Genomic DNA, 22,385 nt, shown 5'->3' with positions numbered 1-22,385 from the left:
TTTGCGTAGACAGCGTAGCCGGCAACACTACGCCCACTCCGTGAGCGTAGCCGATTCGGCCGCCACCCGCCTCCCTCCCGCCCTCCCCTACATACATTATTTAAGCAACTAACCTTAATAAAACAATTTTTAAAGCACTTACCATGTCCGGGGCTCTTCCGGGGCTCCCTCTTGGAATAGCGTCCCTTCCTGGATACCAATGCGCATGCGCGGCCTCCCGCGCATGCGCATTGGTATCCAGGACGACGCTATTCCAAGAGGGAGCCCCGGATGAGCCCCGGACACGGTAAGTGCTTTAAAATTGTTTTATTAAGGGTAGTTGCTTAAATAATGTATGTAGGGGAGAGCGGGAGGGAGGTGCGTAGTGGGGCTACGCGGAGTGCGGGAGTGGGCGTAGCTTCTCGCCCACTCCGCGTAGCTCCGCGGAGCCCCACTACGCCCACTACGACCAGGGTTAGTTAGAAGGCCAGGAGTGAGGGAAAGGCAATCCTCTGGACACTTCATGAAAGATCTAATTTCAATTAAGCACAAAACACTTCCCTTAATTTGACATAATTGCCAAAATGGAATAGTCCGTTGGGCCCTTCTAGTGGATTATGGCTGTGTCTTGAAAGAGAGTGTAATTGTACTACGAGACATGCCCACCTTCAAAAGAGTGTCTGATGGCGTTCCGACGAAGGTGGGATTCGAACCCACGCGTGCAGAGCACAATGGATTAGCAGTCCATCGCCTTAACCACTCGGCCACCTCGTCTGCCTTAGGTGACTATGTTTCATTTTTTAGGAAATTCTTACGATGTGCTAATTACAAATAATCATAAGTTTCTCCTAGACTGTGTCAGAACTGGCAAATATATGTGGTGTTCAATAGACAGAGCACATGATATAGCAGAATTATCAAATCTGTTCCATTAGGACTGTAGTTTTTAATAGTCATGATAACATGCTAGCATGTGAGTCGATCTTGCACAGTGAATAAGGGAGCAGTGCCAGTATCTACTTGGTCAGCTCTAGATGGCTCAACTGGGGAGGTATGAGAACAGTGAGCTCCAGTGGCGCAATCGGTTAGCGCGCGGTACTTATACAGCAGTACTTGCATTGAGGCATGCCGAGGTTGTGAGTTCGAGCCTCACCTGGAGCAGCTTACTGGTTTTTCATAAACCATTTCACTAAAAGTAAAGATTAAACTCAGGGGAAAGACGGCCCTTGCTAGAGAGTTTTTACTTCTTTTCAGGATCTGAGTGTCCGACTCTTCCAGGTGCAAATATCACAATCCTATTCGATGCTCCTTATAAACATTCCATGATGTGCCGTCTTGCATAGCATGCAAACACCACATCAGTGCATTTAAAAATACATTTGTAGAATAATAAATATGATGAAAACATTGTTGTCACGGGATAACCATATACTGAGGAGCTGCAAACAGTGCTGTATCAGCTACTTACAGTAAAATTTAACTGAAAGACATATCAAAAGAAGAGCGTCATCATATTAATGTTTCTAGTCAACATAAGAGTTGCACCATAGCAGCTTATGGTGCTTTCTGCTCAGATTGTGCCTCCAATCCCACATTGATTTTTTTAATTCTTTGCAGTTTAAAAAAACAATTCATGCTCAAAGTTAACTTTTTAAAACCATTCAACCTAATATATTTATTTCTCTAACTTGTGAATGTGGTCCATGTTCTCTTTTCCTCATCCCCATCATGATACTCCTTTTCCCGAAATCAGGTTCACTTCTTTATCCAGCCCACCCATCCAAGGTCACCAAATCTATGAAGTGATTCTGCTTTTTCTCACATTCTCTCTATGTACAAGATACCTTGTATCATTTGAATGGACAGCAGGAGAGTCGGATATTTATGGTTAGTGGGGGTGGGGTTTTGAAGATTAACCTCATTTGACTAAGAGCCGGGGCATCTGGGAGGAAAAGTATTTTAAGGGGGATGAAGTTCACATCTCCTTGGTGAAATTTCTAGATCCTTATTTCATCCTTTCTGTGGATGCAGACTCAGTCGGAACAGAGGTCATAGTCCTCGCTCTGACTTTCAAAGGAACTTCAAATATGCATGGCTTATTTGGCTTTGCCCGGCAGGGCTTGCCCGGCGGGGTGAGAATGGCGTTTGTCAGGCGTTCGTCAGGCGATCGGAAGGGGTGAGGCGATAGTTTATGGTTCAATGGTTTTCATGAAGTCTTCTTGATACGATGAAAGCAGGAAAGGGAAGCTTGTCAATAAGCAAACTTAAGACAAGGTGTGACTCCTAGAAAGAATGACTTGGAAACAACATACAGAAACTCACATATAAAAAGGCCCTGATGAGGAATGAACTCATGACCCCTGGTTTACAAGACCAGTGCTCTGCCACTGAGCTACAAGGCCAGCCTGCCTGCAGTATGTAAATCGCTTCATGTATTCTTACTGCGGTATGAAGATATCTATGATTTTGAGACTCTGTATGGAAATGCAGTTGCATTTGAATGTCTACATGCGTGCACAAATTGAAGAGCATGCTTAAGACACTTTTCTTGGAAGTAGGAAAAACTCCATTTTGATTTGAGAACATAAGAGTATTCACATTTATGACCATACTGATAGCTCTAGTTAGTATGTCCACAATCAGTGACAGATAGAGAACTCACTTATTAGAAGTGATCTGTCTCTGTGGGGCAGACATATGTCAACAGTCATACACTTGAGATGGCTGAAACTTTAGGAGTAAGAGCTGCTTTCTTATCAGTCTATCTATCCAAACTGGTTAGAAGTAACCCTGGGCGTCCGAATCGGCTACGCTCACGGAGTAGGCGTAGTGTTGCCTTCTACGCATTTTGCGTAGACAGCGTAGCCGGCAACACTACGCCCACTCCGTGTGCGTAGCCGATTCGGCCGCCACCCGCCTCCCTCCCGCCCTCCCCTACATACATTATTTAAGCAACTAACCTTAATAAAACAATTTTTAAAGCACTTACCATGTCCGGGGCTCTTCCGGGGCTCCCTCTTGGAATAGCGTCCCTTCCTGGATACCAATGCGCATGCGCATTGGTATCCAGGACGACGCTATTCCAAGAGGGAGCCCCGGACGAGCCCCGGACACGGTAAGTGCTTCAAAATTGTTTTATTAAGGGTAGTTGCTTAAATAATGTATGTAGGGGAGAGCGGGAGGGAGGTGCGTAGTGGGGCTACGCGGAGTGCGGGAGTGGGCGTAGCTTCTCGCCCACTCCGCGTAGCTCCGCGGAGCCCCACTACGCCCACTACGACCAGGGTTAGTTAGAAGGCCAGGAGTGAGGGAAAGGCAATCCTCTGGACACTTCATGAAAGATCTAATTTCAATTAAGCACAAAACACTTCCCTTAATTTGACATAATTGCCAAAATGGAATAGTCAGTTGGGCCCTTCTAGTGGATTATGGCTGTGTCTTGAAAGAGAGTGTAATTGTACTACGAGACATGCCCACCTTCAAAAGAGTGTCTGATGGCGTTCCGACGAAGGTGGGATTCGAACCCACGCGTGCAGAGCACAATGGATTAGCAGTCCATCGCCTTAACCACTCGGCCACCTCGTCTGCCTTAGGTGACTATGTTTCATTTTTTAGGAAATTCTTACGATGTGCTAATTACAAATAATCATAAGTTTCTCCTAGACTGTGTCAGAACTGGCAAATATATGTGGTGTTCAATAGACAGAGCACATGATATATCAAATCTGTTCCATTAGGACTGTAGTTTTTAATAGTCATGATAACATGCTAGCATGTGAGTCGATCTTGCACAGTGAATAAGGGAGCAGTGCCAGTATCTACTTGGTCAGCTCTAGATGGCTCAACTGGGGAGGTATGAGAACAGTGAGCTCCAGTGGCGCAATCGGTTAGCGCGCGGTACTTATACAGCAGTACTTGCATTGAGGCATGCTGAGGTTGTGAGTTCGAGCCTCACCTGGAGCAGCTTACTGGTTTTTCATAAACCATTTCACTAAAACTAAAGATTAAACTCAGGGGAAAGACGGCCCTTGCTAGAGAGTTTTTACTTCTTTTCAGGATCTGCGTGTCCGACTCTTCCAGGTGCAAATATCACAATCCTATTCGATGCTCCTTATAAACATTCCATGATGTGCCGTCTTGCATAGCATGCAAACACCACATCAGTGCATTTAAAAATACATTTGTAGAATAATAAATATGATGAAAACATTGTTGTCACGGGATAACCATATACTGAGGAGCTGCAAACAGTGCTGTATCAGCTACTTACAGTAAAATTTAACTGAAAGACATATCAAAAGAAGAGCGTCATCATATTAATGTTTCTAGTCAACATAAGAGTTGCACCATAGCAGCTTATGGTGCTTTCTGCTCAGATTGTGCCTCCAATCCCACATTGATTTTTTTTATTCTTTGCAGTTTAAAAAAACAATTCATGCTCAAAGTTAACTTTTTAAAACCATTCAACCTAATATATTTATTTCTCTAACTTGTGAATGTGGTCCATGTTCTCTTTTCCTCATCCCCATCACGATACTCCTTTTCCCGAAATCAGGTTCACTTCTTTATCCAGCCCACCCATCCAAGGTCACCAAATCTATGAAGTGATTCTGCTTTTTCTCACATTCTCTCTATGTACAAGATACCTTGTATCATTTGAATGGACAGCAGGAGAGTCGGATATTTATGGTTAGTGGGGGTGGGGTTTTGAAGATTAACCTCATTTGACTAAGAGCCGGGGCATCTGGGAGGAAAAGTATTTTAAGGGGGATGAAGTTCACATCTCCTTGGTGAAATTTCTAGATCCTTATTTCATCCTTTCTGTGGATGCAGACTCAGTCGGAACAGAGGTCATAGTCCTCGCTCTGACTTTCAAAGGAACTTCAAATATGCATGGCTTATTTGGCTTTGCCCGGCAGGGCTTGCCCGGCGGGGTGAGAATGGCGTTTGTCAGGCGATCGGAAGGGGTGAGGCGATAGTTTATGGTTCAATGGTTTTCATGAAGTCTTCTTGATACGATGAAAGCAGGAAAGGGAAGCTTGTCAATAAGCAAACTTAAGACAAGGTGTGACTCCTAGAAAGAATGACTTGGAAACAACATACAGAAACTCACATATAAAAAGGCCCTGATGAGGCTTGAACTCATGACCCCTGGTTTACAAGACCAGTGCTCTGCCACTGAGCTACAAGGCCAGCCTGCCTGCAGTATGTAAATCGCTTCATGTATTCTTACTGCGGTATGAAGATATCTATGATTTTGAGACTCTGTATGGAAATGCAGTTGCATTTGAATGTCTACATGCGTGCACAAATTGAAGAGCATGCTTAAGACACTTTTCTTGGAAGTAGGAAAAACTCCATTTTGATTTGAGAACATAAGAGTATTCACATTTATGACCATACTGATAGCTCTAGTTAGTATGTCCACAATCAGTGACAGATAGAGAACTCACTTATTAGAAGTGATCTGTCTCTGTGGGGCAGACATATGTCAACAGTCATACACTTGAGATGGCTGAAACTTTAGGAGTAAGAGCTGCTTTCTTATCAGTCTATCTATCCAAACTGGTTAGAAGTAACCCTGGGCGTCCGAATCGGCTACGCCCACGGAGTAGGCGTAGTGTTGCCTTCTACGCATTTTGCGTAGACAGCGTAGCCGGCAACACTACGCCCACTCCGTGGGCGTAGCCGATTCGGCCGCCACCCGCCTCCCTCCCGCCCTCCCCTACATACATTATTTAAGCAACTAACCTTAATAAAACAATTTTTAAAGCACTTACCATGTCCGGGGCTCTTCCGGGGCTCCCTCTTGGAATAGCGTCCCTTCCTGGATACCAATGCGCATGCGCGGCCTCCCGCGCATGCGCATTGGTATCCAGGACGACGCTATTCCAAGAGGGAGCCCCGGACGAGCCCCGGACACGGTAAGTGCTTTAAGATTGTTTTATTAAGGGTAGTTGCTTAAATAATGTATGTAGGGGAGAGCGGGAGGGAGGTGCGTAGTGGGGCTACGCGGAGTGCGGGAGTGGGCGTAGCTTCTCGCCCACTCCGCCTAGCTCCGCGGAGCCCCACTACGCCCACTACGACCAGGGTTAGTTAGAAGGCCAGGAGTGAGGGAAAGGCAATCCTCTGGACACTTCATGAAAGATCTAATTTCAAATAAGCACAAAACACTTCCCTTAATTTGACATAATTGCCAAAATGGAATAGTCAGTTGGGCCCTTCTAGTGGATTATGGCTGTGTCTTGAAAGAGAGTGTAATTGTACTACGAGACATGCCCACCTTCAAAAGAGTGTCTGATGGCGTTCCGACGAAGGTGGGATTCGAACCCACGCGTGCAGAGCACAATGGATTAGCAGTCCATCGCCTTAACCACTCGGCCACCTCGTCTGCCTTAGGTGACTATGTTTCATTTTTTAGGAAATTCTTACGATGTGCTAATTACAAATAATCATAAGTTTCTCCTAGACTGTGTCAGAACTGGCAAATATATGTGGTGTTCAATAGACAGAGCACATGATATAGCAGAATTATCAAATCTGTTCCATTAGGACTGTAGTTTTTAATAGTCATGATAACATGCTAGCATGTGAGTCGATCTTGCACAGTGAATAAGGGAGCAGTGCCAGTATCTACTTGGTCAGCTCTAGATGGCTCAACTGGGGAGGTATGAGAGCAGTGAGCTCCAGTGGCGCAATCGGTTAGCGCGGTACTTATACAGCAGTACTTGCATTGAGGCATGCCGAGGTTGTGAGTTCGAGCCTCACCTGGAGCAGCTTACTGGTTTTTCATAAACCATTTCACTAAAACTAAAGATTAAACTCAGGGGAAAGACGGCCCTTGCTAGAGAGTTTTTACTTCTTTTCAGGATCTGCGTGTCCGACTCTTCCAGGTGCAAATATCACAATCCTATTCGATGCTCCTTATAAACATTCCATGATGTGCCGTCTTGCATAGCATGCAAACACCACATCAGTGCATTTAAAAATACATTTGTAGAATAATAAATATGATGAAAACATTGTTGTCACGGGATAACCATATACTGAGGAGCTGCAAACAGTGCTGTATCAGCTACTTACAGTAAAATTTAACTGAAAGACATATCAAAAGAAGAGCGTCATCATATTAATGTTTCTAGTCAACATAAGAGTTGCACCATAGCAGCTTATGGTGCTTTCTGCTCAGATTGTGCCTCCAATCCCACATTGATTTTTTTTATTCTTTGCAGTTTAAAAAAACAATTCATGCTCAAAGTTAACTTTTTAAAACCATTCAACCTAATATATTTATTTCTCTAACTTGTGAATGTGGTCCATGTTCTCTTTTCCTCATCCCCATCACGATACTCCTTTTCCCGAAATCAGGTTCACTTCTTTATCCAGCCCACCCATCCAAGGTCACCAAATCTATGAAGCGATTCTGCTTTTTCTCACATTCTCTCTATGTACAAGATACCTTGTATCATTTGAATGGACAGCAGGAGAGTCGGATATTTATGGTTAGTGGGGGTGGGGTTTTGAAGATTAACCTCATTTGACTAAGAGCCGGGGCATCTGGGAGGAAAAGTATTTTAAGGGGGATGAAGTTCACATCTCCTTGGTGAAATTTCTAGATCCTTATTTCATCCTTTCTGTGGATGCAGACTCAGTCGGAACAGAGGTCATAGTCCTCGCTCTGACTTTCAAAGGAACTTCAAATATGCATGGCTTATTTGGCTTTGCCCGGCAGGGCTTGCCCGGCGGGGTGAGAATGGCGTTTGTCAGGCGTTCATCAGGCGATCGGAAGGGGTGAGGCGATAGTTTATGGTTCAATGGTTTTCATGAAGTCTTCTTGATACGATGAAAGCAGGAAAGGGAAGCTTGTCAATAAGCAAACTTAAGACAAGGTGTGACTCCTAGAAAGAATGACTTGGAAACAACATACAGAAACTCACATATAAAAAGGCCCTGATGAGGCTTGAACTCATGACCCCTGGTTTACAAGACCAGTGCTCTGCCACTGAGCTACAAGGCCAGCCTGCCTGCAGTATGTAAATCGCTTCATGTATTCTTACTGCGGTATGAAGATATCTATGATTTTGAGACTCTGTATGGAAATGCAGTTGCATTTGAATGTCTACATGCGTGCACAAATTGAAGAGCATGCTTAAGACACTTTTCTTGGAAGTAGGAAAAACTCCATTTTGATTTGAGAACATAAGAGTATTCACATTTATGACCATACTGATAGCTCTAGTTAGTATGTCCACAATCAGTGACAGATAGAGAACTCACTTATTAGAAGTGATCTGTCTCTGTGGGGCAGACATATGTCAACAGTCATACACTTGAGATGGCTGAAACTTTAGGAGTAAGAGCTGCTTTCTTATCAGTCTATCTATCCAAACTGGTTAGAAGTAACCCTGGGCGTCCGAATCGGCTACGCCCACGGAGTAGGCGTAGTGTTGCCTTCTACGCATTTTGCGTAGACAGCGTAGCCGGCAACACTACGCCCACTCCGTGTGCGTAGCCGATTCGGCCGCCACCCGCCTCCCTCCCGCCCTCCCCTACATACATTATTTAAGCAACTAACCTTAATAAAACAATTTTTAAAGCACTTACCATGTCCGGGGCTCTTCCGGGGCTCCCTCTTGGAATAGCGTCCTTTCCTGGATACCAATGCGCATGCGCGGCCTCCCGCGCATGCGCATTGGTATCCAGGACGACGCTATTCCAAGAGGGAGCCCCGGACGAGCCCCGGACACGGTAAGTGCTTTAAAATTGTTTTATTAAGGGTAGTTGCTTAAATAATGTATGTAGGGGAGAGCGGAGGGAGGTGCGTAGTGGGGCTAAGCGGAGTGCGGGAGTGGGCGTAGCTTCTCGCCCACTCCGCGTAGCTCCGCGGAGCCCCACTACGCCCACTACGACCAGGGTTAGTTAGAAGGCCAGGAGTGAGGGAAAGGCAATCCTCTGGACACTTCATGAAAGATCTAATTTCAATTAAGCACAAAACACTTCCCTTAATTTGACATAATTGCCAAAATGGAATAGTCAGTTGGGCCCTTCTAGTGGATTATGGCTGTGTCTTGAAAGAGAGTGTAATTGTACTACGAGACATGCCCACCTTCAAAAGAGTGTCTGATGGCGTTCCGACGAAGGTGGGATTCGAACCCACGCGTGCAGAGCACAATGGATTAGCAGTCCATCGCCTTAACCACTCGGCCACCTCGTCTGCCTTAGGTGACTATGTTTCATTTTTTAGGAAATTCTTACGATGTGCTAATTACAAATAATCATAAGTTTCTCCTAGACTGTGTCAGAACTGGCAAATATATGTGGTGTTCAATAGACAGAGCACATGATATAGCAGAATTATCAAATCTGTTCGATTAGGACTGTAGTTTTTAATAGTCATGATAACATGCTAGCATGTGAGTCGATCTTGCACAGTGAATAAGGGAGCAGTGCCAGTATCTACTTGGTCAGCTCTAGATGGCTCAACTGGGGAGGTATGAGAGCAGTGAGCTCCAGTGGCGCAATCGGTTAGCGCGGTACTTATACAGCAGTACTTGCATTGAGGCATGCCGAGGTTGTGAGTTCGAGCCTCACCTGGAGCAGCTTACTGGTTTTTCATAAACCATTTCACTAAAACTAAAGATTAAACTCAGGGGAAAGACGGCCCTTGCTAGAGAGTTTTTACTTCTTTTCAGGATCTGCGTGTCCGACTCTTCCAGGTGCAAATATCACAATCCTATTCGATGCTCCTTATAAACATTCCATGATGTGCCGTCTTGCATAGCATGCAAACACCACATCAGTGCATTTAAAAATACATTTGTAGAATAATAAATATGATGAAAACATTGTTGTCACAGGATAACCATATACTGAGGAGCTGCAAACAGTGCTGTATCAGCTACTTACAGTAAAATTTAACTGAAAGACATATCAAAAGAAGAGCGTCATCATATTAATGTTTCTAGTCAACATAAGAGTTGCACCATAGCAGCTTATGGTGCTTTCTGCTCAGATTGTGCCTCCAATCCCACATTGATTTTTTTTATTCTTTGCAGTTTAAAAAAACAATTCATGCTCAAAGTTAACTTTTTAAAACCATTCAACCTAATATATTTATTTCTCTAACTTGTGAATGTGGTCCATGTTCTCTTTTCCTCATCCCCATCACGATACTCCTTTTCCCGAAATCAGGTTCACTTCTTTATCCAGCCCACCCATCCAAGGTCACCAAATCTATGAAGCGATTCTGCTTTTTCTCACATTCTCTCTATGTACAAGATACCTTGTATCATTTGAATGGACAGCAGGAGAGTCGGATATTTATGGTTAGTGGGGGTGGGGTTTTGAAGATTAACCTCATTTGACTAAGAGCCGGGGCATCTGGGAGGAAAAGTATTTTAAGGGGGATGAAGTTCACATCTCCTTGGTGAAATTTCTAGATCCTTATTTCATCCTTTCTGTGGATGCAGACTCAGTCGGAACAGAGGTCATAGTCCTCGCTCTGAGTTTCAAAGGAACTTCAAATATGCATGGCTTATTTGGCTTTGCCCGGCGGGGTGAGAATGGCGTTTGTCAGGCGTTCGTCAGGCGATCGGAAGGGTTGAGGCGATAGTTTATGGTTCAATGGTTTTCATGAAGTCTTCTTGATACGATGAAAGCAGGAAAGGGAAGCTTGTCAATAAGCAAACTTAAGACAAGGTGTGACTCCTAGAAAGAATTACTTGGAAACAACATACAGAAACTCACATATAAAAAGGCCCTGATGAGGCTTGAACTCATGACCCCTGGTTTACAAGACCAGTGCTCTGCCACTGAGCTACAAGGCCAGCCTGCCTGCAGTATGTAAATCGCTTCATGTATTCTTACTGCGGTATGAAGATATCTATGATTTTGAGACTCTGTATGGAAATGCAGTTGCATTTGAATGTCTACATGCGTGCACAAATTGAAGAGCATGCTTAAGACACTTTTCTTGGAAGTAGGAAAAACTCAATTTTGATTTGAGAACATAAGAGTATTCACATTTATGACCATACTGATAGCTCTAGTTAGTATGTCCACAATCAGTGACAGATAGAGAACTCACTTATTAGAAGTGATCTGTCTCTGTGGGGCAGACATATGTCAACAGTCATACACTTGAGATGGCTGAAACTTTAGGAGTAAGAGCTGCTTTCTTATCAGTCTATCTATCCAAACTGGTTAGAAGTAACCCTGGGCGTCCGAATCGGCTACGCCCACGGAGTAGGCGTAGTGTTGCCTTCTACGCATTTTGCGTAGACAGAATAGCCGGCAACACTACGCCCACTCCGTGAGCGTAGCCGATTCGGCCGCCACCCGCCTCCCTCCCGCCCTCCCCTACATACATTATTTAAGCAACTAACCTTAATAAAACAATTTTTAAAGCACTTACCATGTCCGGGGCTCTTCCGGGGCTCCCTCTTGGAATAGCGTCCCTTCCTGGATACCAATGCGCATGCGCGGCCTCCCGCGCATGGGCATTGGTATCCAGGACGACGCTATTCCAAGAGGGAGCCCCGGACGAGCCCCGGACACGGTAAGTGCTTTAAAATTGTTTTATTAAGGGTAGTTGCTTAAATAATGTATGTAGGGGAGAGCGGGAGGGAGGTGCGTAGTGGGGCTACGCGGAGTGCGGGAGTGGGCGTAGCTTCTCGCCCACTCCGCGTAGCTCCGCGGAGTCCCACTACGCCCACTACGACCAGGGTTAGTTAGAAGGCCAAGAGTGAGGGAAAGGCAATCCTCTGGACACTTCATGAAAGATCTAATTTCAATTAAGCACAAAACACTTCCCTTAATTTGACATAATTGCCAAAATGGAATAGTCAGTTGGGCCCTTCTAGTGGATTATGGCTGTGTCTTGAAAGAGAGTGTAATTGTACTACGAGACATGCCCACCTTCAAAAGAGTGTCTGATGGCGTTCCAACGAAGGTGGGATTTGAACCCATGTGTGCAGAGCACAATGGATTAGCAGTCCATCGCCTTAACCACTCGGCCACCTCGTCTGCCTTAGGTGACTATGTTTCATTTTTTAGGAAATTCTTACGATGTGCTAATTACAAATAATCATAAGTTTCTCCTAGACTGTGTCAGAACTGGCAAATATATGTGGTGTTCAATAGACAGAGCACATGATATAGCAGAATTATCAAATCTGTTCCATTAGGACTGTAGTTTTTAATAGTCATGATAACATGCTAGCATGTGAGTCGATCTTGCACAGTGAATAAGGGAGCAGTGCCAGTATCTACTTGGTCAGCTCTAGATGGCTCAACTGGGGAGGTATGAGAACAGTGAGCTCCAGTGGCGCAATCGGTTAGCGCGCGGTGCTTATACAGCAGTACTTGCATTGAGGCGTGCCGAGGTTGTGAGTTTGAGCCTCACCTGGAGCAGCTTACTGGTTTTTCATAAACCATTTCACTAAAACTAAAGATTAAACTCAGGGGAAAGACGGCCCTTGCTAGAGAGTTTTTACTTCTTTTCAGGATCTGCGTGTCCGACTCTTCCAGGTGCAAATATCACAATCCTATTCGATGCTCCTTATAAACATTCCATGATGTGCCGTCTTGCATAGCATGCAAACACCACATCAGTGCATTTAAAAATACATTTGTAGAATAATAAATATGATGAAAACATTGTTGTCACGGGATAACCATATACTGAGGAGCTGCAAACAGTGCTGTATCAGCTACTTACAGTAAAATTTAACTGAAAGACATATCAAAAGAAGAGCGTCATCATATTAATGTTTCTAGTCAACATAAGAGTTGCACCATAGCAGCTTATGGTGCTTTCTGCTCAGATTGTGCCTCCAATCCCACATTGTTTTTTTTTATTCTTTGCAGTTTAAAAAAACAATTCATGCTCAAAGTTAACTTTTTAAAACCATTCAACCTAATATATTTATTTCTCTAACTTGTGAATGTGGTCCATGTTCTCTTTTCCTCATCCCCATCACGATACTCCTTTTCCCAAAATCAGGTTCACTTCTTTATCCAGCCCACCCATCCAAGGTCACCAAATCTATGAAGCGATTCTGCTTTTTCTCACATTCTCTCTATGTACAAGATACCTTGTATCATTTGAATGGACAGCAGGAGAGTCGGATATTTATGGTTAGTGGGGGTGGGGTTTTGAAGATTAACCTCATTTGACTAAGAGCCGGGGCATCTGGGAGGAAAAGTATTTTAAGGGGGATGAAGTTCACATCTCCTTGGTGAAATTTCTAGATCCTTATTTAATCCTTTCTGTGGATGCAGACTCAGTCGGAACAGAGGTCATAGTCCTCGCTCTGACTTTCAAAGGAACTTCAAATATGCATGGCTTATTTGGCTTTGCCCGGCAGGGCTTGCCCGGCGGGGTGAGAATGGCGTTTGTCAGGCGTTCGTTCGTCAGGCGATCGGAAGGGGTGAGGCGATAGTTTATGGTTCAATGGTTTTCATGAAGTCTTCTTGATACGATGAAAGCAGGAAAGGGAAGCTTGTCAATAAGCAAACTTAAGACAAGGTGTGACTCCTAGAAAGAATGACTTGGAAACAACATACAGAAACTCACATATAAAAAGGCCCTGATTAGGCTTGAACTCATGACCCCTGGTTTACAAGACCAGTGCTCTGCCACTGAGCTACAAGGCCAGCCTGCCTGCAGTATGTAAATCGCTTCATGTATTCTTACTGCGGTATGAAGATATCTATGATTTTGAGACTCTGTATGGAAATGCAGTTGCATTTGAATGTCTACATGCGTGCACAAATTGAAGAGCATGCTTAAGACACTTTTCTTGGAAGTAGGAAAAACTCCATTTTGATTTGAGAACATAAGAGTATTCACATTTATGACCATACTGATAGCTCTAGTTAGTATGTCCACAATCAGTGACAGATAGAGAACTCACTTATTAGAAGTGATCTGTCTCTGTGGGGCAGACATATGTCAACAGTCATACACTTGAGATGGCTGAAACTTTAGGAGTAAGAGCTGCTTTCTTATCAGTCTATCTATCCAAACTGGTTAGAAGTAACCCTGGGCGTCCGAATCGGCTACGCCCACGGAGTAGGCGTAGTGTTGCCTTCTACGCATTTTGCGTAGACAGCGTAGCCGGCAACACTACGCCCACTCCGTGTGCGTAGCCGATTCGGCCGCCACCCGCCTCCCTCCCGCCCTCCCCTACATACATTATTTAAGCAACTAACCTTAATAAAACAATTTTTAAAGCACTTACCATGTCCGGGGCTCTTCCGGGGCTCCCTCTTGGAATAGCGTCCCTTCCTGGATACCAATGCGCATGCGCGGCCTCCCGCGCATGCGCATTGGTATCCAGGACGACGCTATTCCAAGAGGGAGCCCCGGACGAGCCCCGGACACGGTAAGTGCTTTAAAATTGTTTTATTAAGGGTAGTTGCTTAAATAATGTATGTAGGGGAGAGCGGGAGGGAGGTGCGTAGTGGGGCTACGCGGAGTGCGGGAGTGGGCGTAGCTTCTCGCCCACTCCGCGTAGCTCCGCGGAGCCCCACTACGCCCACTACGACCAGGGTTAGTTAGAAGGCCAGGAGTGAGGGAAAGGCAATCCTCTGGACACTTCATGAAAGATCTAATTTCAATTAAGCACAAAACACTTCCCTTAATTTGACATAATTGCCAAAATGGAATAGTCAGTTGGGCCCTTCTAGTGGATTATGGCTGTGTCTTGAAAGAGAGTGTAATTGTACTACGAGACATGCCCACCTTCAAAAGAGTGTCTGATGGCGTTCCGACGAAGGTGGGATTCGAACCCACGCGTGCAGAGCACAATGGATTAGCAGTCCATCGCCTTAACCACTCGGCCACCTCGTCTGCCTTAGGTGACTATGTTTCATTTTTTAGGAAATTCTTACGATGTGCTAATTACAAATAATCATAAGTTTCTCCTAGACTGTGTCAGAACTGGCAAATATATGTGGTGTTCAATAGACAGAGCACATGATATAGCAGAATTATCAAATCTGTTCCATTAGGACTGTAGTTTTTAATAGTCATGATAACATGCTAGCATGTGAGTCGATCTTGCACAGTGAATAAGGGAGCAGTGCCAGTATCTACTTGGTCAGCTCTAGATGGCTCAACTGGGGAGGTATGAGAACAGTGAGCTCCAGTGGCGCAATCGGTTAGCGCGCGGTACTTATACAGCAGTACTTGCCTTGAGGCATGCCGAGGTTGTGAGTTCGAGCTTCACCTGGAGCAGCTTACTGGTTTTTCATAAACCATTTCACTAAAACTAAAGATTAAACTCAGGGGAAAGACGACCCTTGCTAGAGAGTTTTTACTTCTTTTCAGGATCTGCGTGTCCGACTCTTCCAGGTGCAAATATCACAATCCTATTCGATGCTCCTTATAAACATTCCATGATGTGCCGTCTTGCATAGCATGCAAACACCACATCAGTGCATTTAAAAATACATTTGTAGAATAATAAATATGATGAAAACATTGTTGTCACGGGATAACCATATACTGAGGAGCTGCAAACAGTGCTGTATCAGCTACTTACAGTAAAATTTAACTGAAAGACATATCAAAAGAAGAGCGTCATCATATTAATGTTTCTAGTCAACATAAGAGTTGCACCATAGCAGCTTATGGTGCTTTCTGCTCAGATTGTGCCTCCAATCCCACATTGATTTTTTTTATTCTTTGCAGTTTAAAAAAACAATTCATGCTCAAAGTTAACTTTTTAAAACCATTCAACCTAATATATTTATTTCTCTAACTTGTGAATGTGGTCCATGTTCTCTTTTCCTCATCCCCATCACGATACTCCTTTTCCCGAAATCAGGTTCACTTCTTTATCCAGCCCACCCATCCAAGGTCACCAAATCTATGAAGCGATTCTGCTTTTTCTCACATTCTCTCTATGTACAAGATACCTTGTATCATTTGAATGGACAGCAGGAGAGTCGGATATTTATGGTTAGTGGGGGTGGGGTTTTGAAGATTAACCTCATTTGACTAAGAGCCGGGGCATCTGGGAGGAAAAGTATTTTAAGGGGGATGAAGTTCACATCTCCTTGGTGAAATTTCTAGATCCTTATTTCATCCTTTCTGTGGATGCAGACTCAGTCGGAACAGAGGTCATAGTCCTCGCTCTGACTTTCAAAGGAACTTCAAATATGCATGGCTTATTTGGCTTTGCCCGGCAGGGCTTGCCCGGCGGGGTGAGAATGGCGTTTGTCAGGCGTTCATCAGGCGATCGGAAGGGGTGAGGCGATAGTTTATGGTTCAATGGTTTTCATGAAGTCTTCTTGATACGATGAAAGCAGGAAAGGGAAGCTTGTCAATAAGCAAACTTAAGACAAGGTGTGACTCCTAGAAAGAATGACTTGGAAACAACATACAGAAACTCACATATAAAAAGGCCCTGATGAGGCTTGAACTCATGACCCCTGGTTTACAAGACCAGTGCTCTGCCACTGAGCTACAAGGCCAGCCTGCCTGCAGTATGTAAATCGCTTCATGTATTCTTACTGCGGTATGAAGATATCTATGATTTTGAGACTCTGTATGGAAATGCAGTTGCATTTGAATGTCTACATGCGTGCACAAATTGAAGAGCATGCTTAAGACACTTTTCTTGGAAGTAGGAAAAACTCCATTTTGATTTGAGAACATAAGAGTATTCACATTTATGACCATACTGATAGCTCTAGTTAGTATGTCCACAATCAGTGACAGATAGAGAACTCACTTATTAGAAGTGATCTGTCTCTGTGGGGCAGACATATGTCAACAGTCATACACTTGAGATGGCTGAAACTTTAGGAGTAAGAGCTGCTTTCTTATCAGTCTATCTATCCAAACTGGTTAGAAGTAACCCTGGGCGTCCGAATCGGCTACGCCCACGGAGTAGGCGTAGTGTTGCCTTCTACGCATTTTGCGTAGACAGCGTAGCCGGCAACACTACGCCCAATCCGTGTGCGTAGCCGATTCGGCCGCCACCCGCCTCCCTCCCGCCCTCCCCTACATACATTATTTAAGCAACTAACCTTAATAAAACAATTTTTAAAGCACTTACCATGTCCGGGGCTCTTCCGGGGCTCCCTCTTGGAATAGCGTCCCTTCCTGGATACCAATGCGCATGCGCGGCCTCCCGCGCATGCGCATTGGTATCCAGGACAACGCTATTCCAAGAGGGAGCCCCGGACGAGCCCCGGACACGGTAAGTGCTTTAAAATTGTTTTATTAAGGGTAGTTGCTTAAATAATGTATGTAGGGGAGAGCGGGAGGGAGGTGCGTAGTGGGGCTACGCAGAGTGCGGGAGTGGGCGTAGCTTCTCGCCCACTCCGCGTAGCTCCGCGGAGTCCCACTACGCCCACTACGACCAGGGTTAGTTAGAAGGCCAAGAGTGAGGGAAAGGCAATCCTCTGGACACTTCATGAAAGATCTAATTTCAATTAAGCACAAAACACTTCCCTTAATTTGACATAATTGCCAAAATGGAATAGTCAGTTGGGCCCTTCTAGTGGATTATGGCTGTGTCTTGAAAGAGAGTGTAATTGTACTACGAGACATGCCCACCTTCAAAAGAGTGTCTGATGGCGTTCCGACGAAGGTGGGATTTGAACCCATGTGTGCAGAGCACAATGGATTAGCAGTCCATCGCCTTAACCACTCGGCCACCTCGTCTGCCTTAGGTGACTATGTTTCATTTTTTAGGAAATTCTTACGATGTGCTAATTACAAATAATCATAAGTTTCTCCTAGACTGTGTCAGAACTGGCAAATATATGTGGTGTTCAATAGACAGAGCACATGATATAGCAGAATTATCAAATCTGTTCCATTAGGACTGTAGTTTTTAATAGTCATGATAACATGCTAGCATGTGAGTCGATCTTGCACAGTGAATAAGGGAGCAGTGCCAGTATCTACTTGGTCAGCTCTAGATGGCTCAACTGGGGAGGTATGAGAACAGTGAGCTCCAGTGGCGCAATCGGTTAGCGCGCGGTGCTTATACAGCAGTACTTGCATTGAGGCGTGCCGAGGTTGTGAGTTTGAGCCTCACCTGGAGCAGCTTACTGGTTTTTCATAAACCATTTCACTAAAACTAAAGATTAAACTCAGGGGAAAGACGGCCCTTGCTAGAGAGTTTTTACTTCTTTTCAGGATCTGCGTGTCCGACTCTTCCAGGTGCAAATATCACAATCCTATTCGATGCTCCTTATAAACATTCCATGATGTGCCGTCTTGCATAGCATGCAAACACCACATCAGTGCATTTAAAAATACATTTGTAGAATAATAAATATGATGAAAACATTGTTGTCACGGGATAACCATATACTGAGGAGCTGCAAACAGTGCTGTATCAGCTACTTACAGTAAAATTTAACTGAAAGACATATCAAAAGAAGAGCGTCATCATATTAATGTTTCTAGTCAACATAAGAGTTGCACCATAGCAGCTTATGGTGCTTTCTGCTCAGATTGTGCCTCCAATCCCACATTGTTTTTTTTAATTCTTTGCAGTTTAAAAAAACAATTCATGCTCAAAGTTAACTTTTTAAAACCATTCAACCTAATATATTTATTTCTCTAACTTGTGAATGTGGTCCATGTTCTCTTTTCCTCATCCCCATCACGATACTCCTTTTCCCGAAATCAGGTTCACTTCTTTATCCAGCCCACCCATCCAAGGTCACCAAATCTATGAAGCGATTCTGCTTTTTCTCACATTCTCTCTATGTACAAGATACCTTGTATCATTTGAATGGACAGCAGGAGAGTCGGATATTTATGGTTAGTGGGGGTGGGGTTTTGAAGATTAACCTCATTTGACTAAGAGCCGGGGCATCTGGGAGGAAAAGTATTTTAAGGGGGATGAAGTTCACATCTCCTTGGTGAAATTTCTAGATCCTTATTTCATCCTTTCTGTGGATGCAGACTCAGTCGGAACAGAGGTCATAGTCCTCGCTCTGACTTTCAAAGGAACTTCAAATATGCATGGCTTATTTGGCTTTGCCCGGCAGGGCTTGCCCGGCGGGGTGAGAATGGCGTTTGTCAGGCGATCGGAAGGGGTGAGGCGATAGTTTATGGTTCAATGGTTTTCATGAAGTCTTCTTGATACGATGAAAGCAGGAAAGGGAAGCTTGTCAATAAGCAAACTTAAGACAAGGTGTGACTCATAGAAAGAATGACTTGGAAACAACATACAGAAACTCACATATAAAAAGGCCCTGATGAGGCTTGAACTCATGACCCCTGGTTTACAAGACCAGTGCTCTGCCACTGAGCTACAAGGCCAGCCTGCCTGCAGTATGTAAATCGCTTCATGTATTCTTACTGCGGTATGAAGATATCTATGATTTTGAGACTCTGTATGGAAATGCAGTTGCATTTGAATGTCTACATGCGTGCACAAATTGAAGAGCATGCTTAAGACACTTTTCTTGGAAGTAGGAAAAACTCCATTTTGATTTGAGAACATAAGAGTATTCACATTTATGACCATACTGATAGCTCTAGTTAGTATGTCCACAATCAGTGACAGATAGAGAACTCACTTATTAGAAGTGATCTGTCTCTGTGGGGCAGACATATGTCAACAGTCATACACTTGAGATGGCTGAAACTTTAGGAGTAAGAGCTGCTTTCTTATCAGTCTATCTATCCAAACTGGTTAGAAGTAACCCTGGGCGTCCGAATCGGCTACGCCCACGGAGTAGGCGTAGTGTTGCCTTCTACGCATTTTGCGTAGACAGCGTAGCCGGCAACACTACGCCCAATCCGTGTGCGTAGCCGATTCGGCCGCCACCCGCCTCCCTCCCGCCCTCCCCTACATACATTATTTAAGCAACTAACCTTAATAAAACAATTTTTATAGCACTTACCATGTCCGGGGCTCTTCCGGGGCTCCCTCTTGGAATAGCGTCCCTTCCTGGATACCAATGCGCATGCGCGGCCTCCCGCGCATGCGCATTGGTATCCAGGACAACGCTATTCCAAGAGGGAGCCCCGGACGAGCCCCGGACACGGTAAGTGCTTTAAAATTGTTTTATTAAGGGTAGTTGCTTAAATAATGTATGTAGGGGAGAGCGGGAGGGAGGTGCGTAGTGGGGCTACGCGGAGTGCGGGAGTGGGCGTAGCTTCTCGCCCACTCCGCATAGCTCCGCGTAGCTCCGCGTAGCTCCGCGGAGCCCCACTACGCCCACTACGACCAGGGTTAGTTAGAAGGCCAGGAGTGAGGGAAAGGCAATCCTCTGGACACTTCATGAAAGATCTAATTTCAATTAAGCACAAAACACTTCCCTTAATTTGACATAATTGCCAAAATGGAATAGTCAGTTGGGCCCTTCTAGTGGATTATGGCTGTGTCTTGAAAGAGAGTGTAATTGTACTACGAGACATGCCCACCTTCAAAAGAGTGTCTGATGGTGTTCCGACGAAGGTGGGATTCGAACCCACGCGTGCAGAGCACAATGGATTAGCAGTCCATCGCCTTAACCACTCGGCCACCTCGTCTGCCTTAGGTGACTATGTTTCATTTTTTAGGAAATTCTTACGATGTGCTAATTACAAATAATCATAAGTTTCTCCTAGACTGTGTCAGAACTGGCAAATATATGTGGTGTTCAATAGACAGAGCACATGATATAGCAGAATTATCAAATCTGTTCCATTAGGACTGTAGTTTTTAATAGTCATGATAACATGCTAGCATGTGAGTCGATCTTGCACAGTGAATAAGGGAGCAGTGCCAGTATCTACTTGGTCAGCTCTAGATGGCTCAACTGGGGAGGTATGAGAACAGTGAGCCCCAGAGGTGCAATCGGTTAGCGCGCGGTACTTATACAGCAGTACTTACATTGAGGCATGCCGAGGTTGTGAGTTCGAACCTCACCTGGAGCAGCTTACTGGTTTTTCATAAACCATTTCACTAAAAGTAAAGATTAAACTCAGGGGGAAGACGGCCCTTGCTAGAGAGTTTTTACTTCTTTTCAGGATCTGCGTGTCCGACTCTTCCAGGTGCAAATATCACAATCCTATTCGATGCTCCTTATAAACATTCCATGATGTGCCGTCTTGCATAGCATGCAAACACCACATCAGTGCATTTAAAAATACATTTGTAGAATAATAAATATGATGAAAACATTGTTGTCACGGGATAACCATATACTGAGGAGCTGCAAACAGTGCTGTATCAGCCACTTACAATAAAATTTAACTGAAAGACATATCAAAAGAAGAGCGTCATCATATTAATGTTTCTAGTCAACATAAGAGTTGCACCATAGCAGCTTATGGTGCTTTCTGCTCAGATTGTGCCTCCAATCCCACATTGATTTTTTAATTCTTTGCAGTTTAAAAAAACAATTCATGTTCAAAGTTAACTTTTTAAAACCATTCAACCTATTACATTTATTTCTCTAACTTGTGAATGTGGTCCATGTTCTCTTTTCCTCATCCCCATCACGATACTCCTTTTCCCGAAATCAGGTTCACTTCTTTATCCAGCCCACCCATCCAAGGTCACCAAATCTATGAAGCGATTCTGCTTTTTCTCACATTCTCTCTATGTACAAGATACCTTGTTTCATTTGAATGGACAGGAGGAGAGTCGGATATTTATGGTTAGTGGGGGTGGGGTTTTGAAGATTAACCTCATTTGACTAAGAGCCGGGGCATCTGGGAGGAAAAGTATTTTAAGGGGGATGAAGTTCACATCTCCTTGGTGAAATTTCTAGATCCTTATTTCATCCTTTCTGTGGATGCAGACTCAGTCGGAACAGAGGTCATAGTCCTCGCTCTGACTTTCAAAGGAACTTCAAATATGCATGGCTTATTTGGCTTTGCCCGGCGGGGTGAGAATGGCGTTTGTCAGGCATTCGTCAGGCGATCGGAAGGGGTGAGGCGATAGTTTATGGTTCAATGGTTTTCATGAAGTCTTCTTGATACGATGAAAGCAGGAAAGGGAAGCTTGTCAATAAGCAAACTTAAGACAAGGTGTGACTCCTAGAAAGAATGACTTGGAAACAACATACAGAAACTCACAAATAAAAAGGCCCTGATGAGGCTTGAACTCATGACCCCTGGTTTACAAGACCAGTGCTCTGCCACTGAGCTACAAGGCCAGCCTGCCTGCAGTATGTAAATCGCTTCATGTATTCTTACTGCGGTATGAAGATATCTATGATTTTGAGACTCTGTATGGAAATGCAGTTGCATTTGAATGTCTACATGCGTGCACAAATTGAAGAGCATGCTTAAGACACTTTTCTTGGAAGTAGGAAAAACTCCATTTTGATTTGAGAACATAAGAGTATTCACATTTATGACCATACTGATAGCTCTAGTTAGTATGTCCACAATCAGTGACAGATAGAGAACTCACTTATTAGAAGTGATCTGTCTC

General features: G+C 44.3%; 21 non-coding genes across 21 annotated transcripts; 5 read left to right on the top strand and 16 right to left on the bottom strand.

The window, feature by feature from the left end:
* Nucleotides 1-671: 671 nt before the first annotated feature.
* Nucleotides 672-753, bottom strand: TRNAS-GCU (transfer RNA serine (anticodon GCU)). Its single transcript has one exon. It is a non-coding gene; the product is annotated as a tRNA-Ser (tRNA).
* A 292-nt stretch (nucleotides 754-1,045) lies between these two features.
* On the top strand, nucleotides 1,046-1,140 carry TRNAI-UAU (transfer RNA isoleucine (anticodon UAU)). Its single transcript has 2 exons — nucleotides 1,046-1,083; nucleotides 1,105-1,140. It is a non-coding gene; the product is annotated as a tRNA-Ile (tRNA).
* A 1,169-nt stretch (nucleotides 1,141-2,309) lies between these two features.
* TRNAT-UGU (transfer RNA threonine (anticodon UGU)) lies at nucleotides 2,310-2,381 on the bottom strand. The gene has a single exon. It is a non-coding gene; the product is annotated as a tRNA-Thr (tRNA).
* Nucleotides 2,382-3,479: 1,098 nt separating this feature from the next.
* TRNAS-GCU (transfer RNA serine (anticodon GCU)) lies at nucleotides 3,480-3,561 on the bottom strand. The gene has a single exon. It is a non-coding gene; the product is annotated as a tRNA-Ser (tRNA).
* Nucleotides 3,562-3,844: 283 nt separating this feature from the next.
* TRNAI-UAU (transfer RNA isoleucine (anticodon UAU)) lies at nucleotides 3,845-3,939 on the top strand. Its single transcript has 2 exons — nucleotides 3,845-3,882; nucleotides 3,904-3,939. It is a non-coding gene; the product is annotated as a tRNA-Ile (tRNA).
* Nucleotides 3,940-5,097: 1,158 nt separating this feature from the next.
* TRNAT-UGU (transfer RNA threonine (anticodon UGU)) lies at nucleotides 5,098-5,169 on the bottom strand. Its single transcript has one exon. It is a non-coding gene; the product is annotated as a tRNA-Thr (tRNA).
* Nucleotides 5,170-6,285: 1,116 nt separating this feature from the next.
* On the bottom strand, nucleotides 6,286-6,367 carry TRNAS-GCU (transfer RNA serine (anticodon GCU)). Its single transcript has one exon. It is a non-coding gene; the product is annotated as a tRNA-Ser (tRNA).
* A 292-nt stretch (nucleotides 6,368-6,659) lies between these two features.
* TRNAI-UAU (transfer RNA isoleucine (anticodon UAU)) lies at nucleotides 6,660-6,752 on the top strand. Its single transcript has 2 exons — nucleotides 6,660-6,695; nucleotides 6,717-6,752. It is a non-coding gene; the product is annotated as a tRNA-Ile (tRNA).
* Nucleotides 6,753-7,921: 1,169 nt separating this feature from the next.
* Nucleotides 7,922-7,993, bottom strand: TRNAT-UGU (transfer RNA threonine (anticodon UGU)). The gene has a single exon. It is a non-coding gene; the product is annotated as a tRNA-Thr (tRNA).
* Nucleotides 7,994-9,108: 1,115 nt separating this feature from the next.
* TRNAS-GCU (transfer RNA serine (anticodon GCU)) lies at nucleotides 9,109-9,190 on the bottom strand. The gene has a single exon. It is a non-coding gene; the product is annotated as a tRNA-Ser (tRNA).
* A 292-nt stretch (nucleotides 9,191-9,482) lies between these two features.
* Nucleotides 9,483-9,575, top strand: TRNAI-UAU (transfer RNA isoleucine (anticodon UAU)). Its single transcript has 2 exons — nucleotides 9,483-9,518; nucleotides 9,540-9,575. It is a non-coding gene; the product is annotated as a tRNA-Ile (tRNA).
* A 1,155-nt stretch (nucleotides 9,576-10,730) lies between these two features.
* On the bottom strand, nucleotides 10,731-10,802 carry TRNAT-UGU (transfer RNA threonine (anticodon UGU)). The gene has a single exon. It is a non-coding gene; the product is annotated as a tRNA-Thr (tRNA).
* Nucleotides 10,803-11,918: 1,116 nt separating this feature from the next.
* TRNAS-GCU (transfer RNA serine (anticodon GCU)) lies at nucleotides 11,919-12,000 on the bottom strand. Its single transcript has one exon. It is a non-coding gene; the product is annotated as a tRNA-Ser (tRNA).
* Nucleotides 12,001-13,560: 1,560 nt separating this feature from the next.
* Nucleotides 13,561-13,632, bottom strand: TRNAT-UGU (transfer RNA threonine (anticodon UGU)). Its single transcript has one exon. It is a non-coding gene; the product is annotated as a tRNA-Thr (tRNA).
* Nucleotides 13,633-14,748: 1,116 nt separating this feature from the next.
* On the bottom strand, nucleotides 14,749-14,830 carry TRNAS-GCU (transfer RNA serine (anticodon GCU)). Its single transcript has one exon. It is a non-coding gene; the product is annotated as a tRNA-Ser (tRNA).
* A 292-nt stretch (nucleotides 14,831-15,122) lies between these two features.
* On the top strand, nucleotides 15,123-15,217 carry TRNAI-UAU (transfer RNA isoleucine (anticodon UAU)). The gene is made up of 2 exons: nucleotides 15,123-15,160; nucleotides 15,182-15,217. It is a non-coding gene; the product is annotated as a tRNA-Ile (tRNA).
* A 1,169-nt stretch (nucleotides 15,218-16,386) lies between these two features.
* TRNAT-UGU (transfer RNA threonine (anticodon UGU)) lies at nucleotides 16,387-16,458 on the bottom strand. Its single transcript has one exon. It is a non-coding gene; the product is annotated as a tRNA-Thr (tRNA).
* A 1,116-nt stretch (nucleotides 16,459-17,574) lies between these two features.
* On the bottom strand, nucleotides 17,575-17,656 carry TRNAS-GCU (transfer RNA serine (anticodon GCU)). Its single transcript has one exon. It is a non-coding gene; the product is annotated as a tRNA-Ser (tRNA).
* A 1,545-nt stretch (nucleotides 17,657-19,201) lies between these two features.
* Nucleotides 19,202-19,273, bottom strand: TRNAT-UGU (transfer RNA threonine (anticodon UGU)). Its single transcript has one exon. It is a non-coding gene; the product is annotated as a tRNA-Thr (tRNA).
* Nucleotides 19,274-20,409: 1,136 nt separating this feature from the next.
* TRNAS-GCU (transfer RNA serine (anticodon GCU)) lies at nucleotides 20,410-20,491 on the bottom strand. The gene has a single exon. It is a non-coding gene; the product is annotated as a tRNA-Ser (tRNA).
* Nucleotides 20,492-22,032: 1,541 nt separating this feature from the next.
* Nucleotides 22,033-22,104, bottom strand: TRNAT-UGU (transfer RNA threonine (anticodon UGU)). Its single transcript has one exon. It is a non-coding gene; the product is annotated as a tRNA-Thr (tRNA).
* Between the last annotated feature and the right edge of the window lie 281 nt (nucleotides 22,105-22,385).

Source organism: Lissotriton helveticus, chromosome 5_1, assembly GCF_964261635.1.
Source record: "Lissotriton helveticus chromosome 5_1, aLisHel1.1, whole genome shotgun sequence".
In the NCBI taxonomy this organism is placed as follows: domain Eukaryota; kingdom Metazoa; phylum Chordata; class Amphibia; order Caudata; family Salamandridae; genus Lissotriton; species Lissotriton helveticus.
This window is presented reverse-complemented; position numbering and strand designations above follow the sequence as displayed.